At 40.5% G+C, this 8195-nt stretch overlaps 1 protein-coding gene across 14 annotated transcripts in view; it reads right to left on the bottom strand.

Moving 5' to 3' along the window:
• LOC137626304 (uncharacterized) overlaps nucleotides 1-8195 on the bottom strand; it is a 455153-nt gene that overhangs the window by 141866 nt on the left and 305092 nt on the right. The window lies entirely within an intron of this gene.

Raw genomic sequence — 8195 nt, 5'->3', positions numbered from 1 at the left:
AATTATTCTTTTTTACATGACTATTATCTAATTTAGAGTGCATATTGTCATGTGTAATTATGTGTAGTAATTTATTAAGGAGTTATCACAGGTTTTTGGGCTCAACCACGGATTAATCCTATTTCAATGTACAGTATTCTTATGGGAAAATTTGTTTCTACATCCGAAAATTTTCTACACCCTTAGTCAGTTGTGGAACGGATTAAATTCGTATGTAGAGGTACCACTGTAAAACAAAAACCTTATAAGCTAATGCTCAAAACCGTAACAAGAGTACATCACCAACGTACTGCTAAAATCCAGGTTAAACACGAGTAAATTCCATTTCTATGTAGCCAATATGGCGGCAGAAGAAAATCTGATACTAGGAGGGATAGTTCAACCTAACTCCGTAGTGGCGTTAGTGTATACCTGACATATCTAAGCGATTGCTGCGAGTTTTGAATTTCTGCCGGACAGAAGAATAAAGCTATTATATATAACCAGCGGGTAAGTTTAAATGTTTAAAAATTGGGATGTTATCACAACACCACCTAAGGGAATCAACACACACCATCATTATCACATGCCCCTTGACTCTTGGGGGAACTGGCGCCAAGAGTGGGGGTAACTGGTAGAAGGCGCCTCAGTCACAGTGAGTGTGTGCCTGGTCAGTCCAGCTGGTATAGCATTAGGCAAACATTTGGGAGGCTAAAACAAAGTAGCACAAAGACTACAATGATGCCGACACCAATACAAGCACTACCGAATCTGTCCCTCGTGATTGGGTGAAGCTGAGAGGGGAGGGGCATAAAGTAAGCGGCTGCTCATTCACAAGGAATGAGTGCTTGGATCGACCAACTGGTTCAGTGATAGGTGGCAATGGGATGTAGCACAACACAGACCAAGGTACCAACACACCGGCATACAACCTGCCACCCGATTCTTGGGGGAACTGGAGCTGAGTAGGGGAATATGGGGAGAAAGTGACTCGGTCAAAAGGATTGAGTGCCTGGTTAGCCCAGCTGGTCTAGAGTCAGGTAAACATTAGGGAGGGTATCACAATGCAGCCGAAGGGTCCCGGCAACAAGACCTGCACTATTAACTGCTCCCTGTCTTGCCTGAGTGACTGATGTCAAGAGGTGAGGGGCAATGAGCAGTTGGTGACATAGTTTCCGGGAGTGTGTCAGTAGCATAACACCACACTTGCCCTCCAGCCGATGCTGCCAACCAGTGTGTGACCGAAGGAAGCACAAACACACTGGCAATCAATGGACGAATAATCAATCAAGGTTAACTAACTAACCCATCAAGACCAACCCATTACAAGGATAAGACATACGAAGCCAAATCAACCAAGCACAAGAAAATGGCCTCCTAATCTAAGCTCAACACTATGTACATAAAAAATGGCAGCCTACACCAAATGAGAGATGAGGGCGACCACCACGTCGCAAGTGTCAAACCTGTCTTACCATCACCAATGAGCCTAAAGAGTGAGGTCGTCAAAAACCAACGAGACATTACTCAAAGGAAGGAAAAGACAGAATGGTAGCCAAGTAGCCACATTAAACACTCTGGTTACAGTCACGTTCCTCATGAAACAATCTAGTACTGAGGGTCTTGGTACCTGACTGTCACGAACACCACGACCATTAGAACAAGAAAAAAAATTGCTTACGAGAAAAAAATCCTCAGACAATGGTCTATGAGACCTGAGTGGAGACAAACAAAAAGCAAAGATGTCCTGGAGAGAGAAAACACACTCACAGGACAAGGCAACAAGTGAACTCTATACTGCCCATGAAGAAAACCAGGGACATCAAGGGGGAAACCTGGGAAGAGAAGTGAAAAAGCCTCCATCTTCACAACAAATTTCAGAAAATGAGGCAACCCAGGTCCTTTTCTCACTTAACTACATTACAGAAGAGTGCCTGAAACTCAAAAACTCTCAGGGCAAGATGCCAAAAAAACATGGGAGATCTTGCCAAAACAGCCCTCAAAAACAGGGACCTCCAAAGAGCAACAAGACTGTCCATCTAGACTCCATTCAGGGGACCACAGCAGAGACCACGCTTCCCAATAGAGTTAAAAAAGGGAAGATAAAAACACCTGCTCCCACGAGAAGACTAACAACTGAATGAAGAGGGCATGAAGAAACCACTCAAACCTCGAGAGAGAGCGCTAGGATAGTCTCCTGGTTTCGAGAGATGAGCAGAGTGAAGGGGTAGTTGTTACAGACCCCAAAAGCAAGGGCATGGAAACCTGCACTACAAAAACCCACTTGCCTCATGAGAGACTGAACCAGATTCCTGAGGACAAGAGAAGCAGAAAACTAGGGGTCTCACTTTAACGTGAAAACCACACTAAACACATAGGACACAGGCCCCTATCCAGGATGAGAAGGACCAAGAAAAGAGTACTCTTAGACAAGGAAGGCCAAGAGCTCAAAAGACCTTGAGCCTGGAACTTATGTCTGAAGACCAACCAAGCATGTAACATTAGGTAAGTGGACATACATCTGGCTAGAGCAAAACATCAAGAGCCCCAGAAAGGGAAACACTCTTGACTAGAGAACCTCACGACAGTCTACAAGTAAGAAAACGAAGAACGAGGAGACCCGGGAGTAATGGCAAAAAAATGGGCTTACTGAGAACGTTCCTCTTTGACAGACGAACTGGAGGATCCAAGAGGACCTCTGAAAGGATGGAAAAATTACTCTTCCGAGACCAAAAAGGAGCAAAGAAAGGAGACAGGAGTGATTGAGTTGAATATAGGATTTAGGCATTAAGCCAAGCACTGGGGTATCAAAGGCCATTCAGCGCTATACAACGAAAATCACTCAATCATATCTGTATACTCTCACCATTTAGTATCATTTTAACCTTTAATACAAATTGCAACACTTTCATACAATAAAATCTAGATGTGAAATAAATAGGGATTAAAAGGGTAAAATAAATAAATAAATTAATAAAATCAATTATAGCTCGTAATATAACCCAATACTTTGTATAAACTTTCTCAAGTTCAGGGTATTACAGTTTTCCCCCAGTATATCTCTTAAAGGTTTGTCCTGGAGTAAATGTGTCCTCCTCTGAAGATTAAAAACAGGACAATCGACTAAAATATATTTAATATCCATTGTCACTTGACAGGTATTACAAAGAGGGGCCTGTCTCCCTTCCCCACTTTTCATTAAATAATTGTGCGTTGCATGTGTATGGCCAATAAGCAGCCTAGTTAAAATAATGGTATCCCCCCTACTTGTAGAATTACAAGATGACCATTTATCCACCAATGGGTGGATTTGTTTCAATTTTGTATTGGTGGTCAGTTCAGACCATCGAGCCTGCCACTTATTTTTACAGTGAAGATGAATCTCACTTTTAAGATCTTTGTAAGGAATACTCAAGGGGGATGGATTACTTAGCCCTGAAGCTTCCTTTGCTGCCTTATCTACTTGTTCATTTCCATCCACCCCAACATGGGCAGGGACCCAACAGAAGTGAACACTGATACTCTTCCTAGACTGCAGAAGTACTAACCAGTCCTGCACCTCTTGTACTAGATGATGGCCTGGCATAAATTTGTTTTAATGAGAGTAAAACACTATTGGAATCCGTAAAAATTGTATAAAAACTATTTTGGTTGCCATTTTTAAAAATATGTTGGACTGCGAGAATTATTGCCAACAGCTCAGCAGTAAAAATTGAACAAGAGAATGGGAGTTTCCTTCTAATAACAATATCCCCCACCACAGCTGCACTTCCAAAGCCTGCAGCCGATTTGGAGCCATCTGTAAAAACATGTTTCCCATGATGTTGAGCAGCATGATTTAAAAACTCACTTTTCATTACCCTACTAGGTAAGGTATTTTTTCCTCCTGCCGTAAAACATACTTTAACAGGTGGATTACACCAAGGAGGAGACTTGGGATATCCTACCTCTGCTATCTGTGCTGTTAACAAGCCTACTTCTCTAGCATCATTTTTCAGCTGTACTTCCAAAGGCTTAGGCACTCTAGATCTGTTAGGAGCCCGATCTAAAGGCGCCCTAACATATTTACAGTTAGGATTGTTTCTCACAGCAAGGGACCTAGCTAAAAAAATCAAACTCAACTCCTCTCTGCGAATGGAAAGGGGAGGTATGCCAGAATTAACATAGAGACTGTCAATGGGAGATGTTCTGTAAGCACCTGTGCAGATACGAAGCCCAGCATTGTGAACAATATCAGGTTTTCCAAGTAAAGTCCTTGTAGCTGACCCATATATTTGGCATGCATAGTCTAACTTGCTCAGACACAAAGATGTATAAATTCTAAGCAAAGTTGTTCTATCAGCACCCCAATCAAAATGCGATACCACTTTCAGAATGTTCAGTGACTTCTTAACCCTGATAGATAGGTCATTTATATGGGGACCAAATGTCATTTTCTTGTCGAAAATGACTCCAAGAAACTTGACATTATCCTCATATGGCAAAATACAATCATTTAAGAAAAGGGTGGGGGATCTCTTCCCTTTTACGAGTACGAGTAAAGCGAATGGCTTTGGTCTTCTGAGGAGAAAAACATGAATCCACGAGAATTTGCCCATGCAGAAGCAGCATTTATTGCAATTTGAAGATTTTGGCATGCTTGTAGTGCAGATGATCCACTACAATAAATTGCAAAGTCATCGACAAATAGTGATCCTTGTATGCCAGGAGGTATGTGACTAATGAGACTATTAATAGCAACAGCAAACAAGGTCACACTCAATACGCTGCCTTGGGGGACACCTTCTTCTTGCATGTAGGATGAAGATAGTTCTGACCCTACTCTCACTTTAATTGAGCGGTTTGATAAAAATTCTTCAATAAAAGAGAACATATGTCCTCCTATACCCCACGAGGCCAATTGCTTTAAAATACCACCCCTCCAGGTGGTGTCATATGCCTTTTCGAGGTCAAAAAAGACACCCACCACCTGGTTTTGGTTAGAAAAGGCATTTGAAATTTCCCTTGATAACATCAGCATAGGGTCTAGAGTACTTTGGTTCTTCATAAACCAAACTGTCTGTTAGATAAAAGATTTTTTTATTCTAGATATCACACAAGTCTGTTGTTGATCATTCTCTCAAATAGTTTGCATATGGAACTGGTCAAGGATATGGGCCTATAACTAGATGGCAGTTCTGGGTCTTTACCAGACTTGTGGCCTGGAATTACAATTGAAGTATGCCAGGAATCAGGAGATGTATGGGAAGCCCATAGACCATTAAAGGTTTCTAATAAAAATTCCTTGGTATCCACTGGAAGATGTGATATCATTTCATACCAGATGCCATCCTCACCTGGGGCAGTTAAAGAAGAGCTAGAGATAGCATTTTGCATCTCCTCCATACTAAAAGGCAGGTTAAAAGCTTCAGTATTTGAAGAAGCAGGAGGAACAACAGATGTTGATGCTCTAATTTGTTGAAATGCTGGGGAATAGTTGTCAGCACTTGATACATGGGCAAAGTGCTTAGCAAGAACCTCTGCTACATCTTTGGGGTCAGATATATATTTATTATTTTCCCTTAATATTGGTAGAGGCTTAGGGACGAATTTGCCTTGATGTTTTCTAATCTTGTCCCATATTTCCTTTGAAGGAGTTTTGGTATTAATATTAGATATATATTTCTTCCAAGATGCTCTCTTTGCTTTTTTAAAAGTTCTTTTTTGTTTGGCACAGGCTCTCAGGTACGCTATTCTATCTGCTACATAGTTTGTTCTCAAGTATCTTCTGAAGCAAGTTCGGGTCACTTTTCTTGCATTGGCACATTCTTTACTCCACCAAGGAACTACAGAGTGATGAGGTAAACCGCATGTTTTAGGTATAAACTTGCTAGCATTATCATCAATAATATTTTCAAGATGTTGATAGGCATGCACTGGAGATATAAATTCATCATACTCTTTATCGGTGTGTGAAGTTTTCATAAGCTGCCCAGTCTGCCTCGTCTATGTTCCATTTTGGTGGACACTGGGAAGGAAGATTATGGACATAATTTAACATTATTGGCCAATGGTCACTGCCATGTAGGAGTTCATTTACTGACCAAAGGTAGTCCAATCGAATGGATGAGGAACAGATTGACAAATCAATGGCTGATGTAGAGTTGTGGAATACATCATACCTAGTTGGAGAACCATCATTCATTAGTATTACATCATTGTTGTCGATTAATTCTTAAACAAGATTACCCCATCTATCGCACACATTTCCACCCCATAAAGTATGCTTTGCATTAAAATCACCCATAAAAATAAAAGGGGCAGGAAGCTGATTGATCAGGTCTTGGAGGTAGGAAAGTCTAAGCCTTCTTGGATTACCAGCATGATCTAAGAGGAAAAGTTCTAAAGATGGTTCAATATATAGCGAGCATAAAGTAATTTTTTTTTCCGATATGAGTTCTAACTGCACATGCCTGTAGTGGTGTATTGAGTAGGATTGTTTCAAATTTTAAAGATTTGTGAATAATAAAACCTGTACCACCTTGAGCTCTTGCAGCTTGCAACGGAGGGGATCTACAAAAATGATAATTGAGTCCAGGATTAAATGGTTTGTCACTGATCTTGGTTTCCTGTAGAGAAATTACCTTCGTGTCTGAGTCTCTGGTTAAAGTTTTTATTTGCTCAATGCTAGTACTTAGACCTCTGCAATTCCACTGGATGATAGACATTATCTTTTGTTATTATTTTCTTTATCTCATTTGTCTTTTGGGACTTTTCAAGCCATGTAAGGCTTGGAGATGGAAGGCTTTACTAGGCCACCACTCTTCTTTTCTTTCTTTCTAGTATCTTTATACAAGTCAACCTTAGGATCATGAGCAGTAGGGCATTTACCTGATTTAGATGAAGGTGAGGATGATGGGGACCTTTTCCTGTTTGGAAGATCTTGTTTTCCAATCTCCATCAAATCAGGTAGAGATTCTGCCTGAGACAATACATTTGAGGTGGTGGAAGCCACATTGGCTTCCTTGGAGGATTGTGCTAGAACTTCAACAGTTCGAGCACTTAACCCAGAAGGCTGGGCTACTACCTCTAGGGGAGATGCTCCTATCGGTGACATTACTTTTGGTGTGTTGGAAACCATATTGACCTCTTTGGAGGTTTGTGCTCTGGCTTTTATAGGCTGAGCACTTGACCCAGATGGCTGGGCTACTACCACTAAGGGAGATGCACCTGACGGGCCAGGTGCTACCACTGGTCCCCCAGTGGTAGTAAGGGGTAGTGGATTATAATCTTTTGGTGGCATCTTAACTGCGCGAGCAAAATTAAGTTGCCGATTGAGTAAATGCTTTGCATAACCTACACTGATATGTTCAGCATTTGCTTTAAAGATTGCAGCTTCTTCTTTCTTGTATTCTCTACATCTTTTATCATTTGATTTATGATGATCTTTACAGTTTGCACAGGTTGTATCTCTGTTGCATTGGCCATGTTCTAACGAAGAACAGTTAATACAGATCTTCGTATTATTGCAGTACCGGGAAGGGTGACCGTACTTGAAACAATTAAAGCATTGTAAAGGCCTAGGTTTATATTCTCGAACACGTACTCTTTCATTCTCAATAATTATATGATCTGGTATAACAGGGGTTTCAAATGTTAAAACTACCATGCTTGTTTGAGGGATCTTACTTACTTTCCAAACATTAGCAGGGCACAGGTCCAGAATTTCTGGTTCTGAAAATTCATATAGATCTTTATCAAAAACTACTCCTTTACCATAGCTGAAGCTCATATGTGGTTTAATATCCTTAATAGGATCAATTTCTGCAATCTTCATGCCACAGAGCATGTGAGCTTGAGTATCTGATTTTGCATTAATCAAAACAGATTGCTTACCGTATCTGCTAATATCCTTACTTTTAATTAAACCAACTTTTTTTTTATATAAATTTACTAATCTTATAATAGTTATAATTATCTATCTTCCCAGATGCAATTATCCATGTTGGGGGCTTGGGGGTTCTTACTTCTGGAAGTCTATGCTCTATTTCTTTTTCCATCCATTCTTCTGGTTTATATACCTCTAGGTGTCTTGGTGCTTTATCACAGAGCCCCAGAAATCAAACAATTGTCAATTTTTATGCTCTCTAAATTTTTATTTGCTTCTAAAGCAATCTCAAAACTTGAAAATGATAACCAAGCTTCCCAAAAGCCTTTACTACCATTAAGCTCCATTA

Source organism: Palaemon carinicauda, chromosome 2 (assembly GCF_036898095.1).
Source record: "Palaemon carinicauda isolate YSFRI2023 chromosome 2, ASM3689809v2, whole genome shotgun sequence".
Classification (NCBI taxonomy): domain Eukaryota; kingdom Metazoa; phylum Arthropoda; class Malacostraca; order Decapoda; family Palaemonidae; genus Palaemon; species Palaemon carinicauda.
Note: the sequence above shows the minus strand (reverse complement) of the source record. Positions and strands in the feature narration are given on the sequence as shown.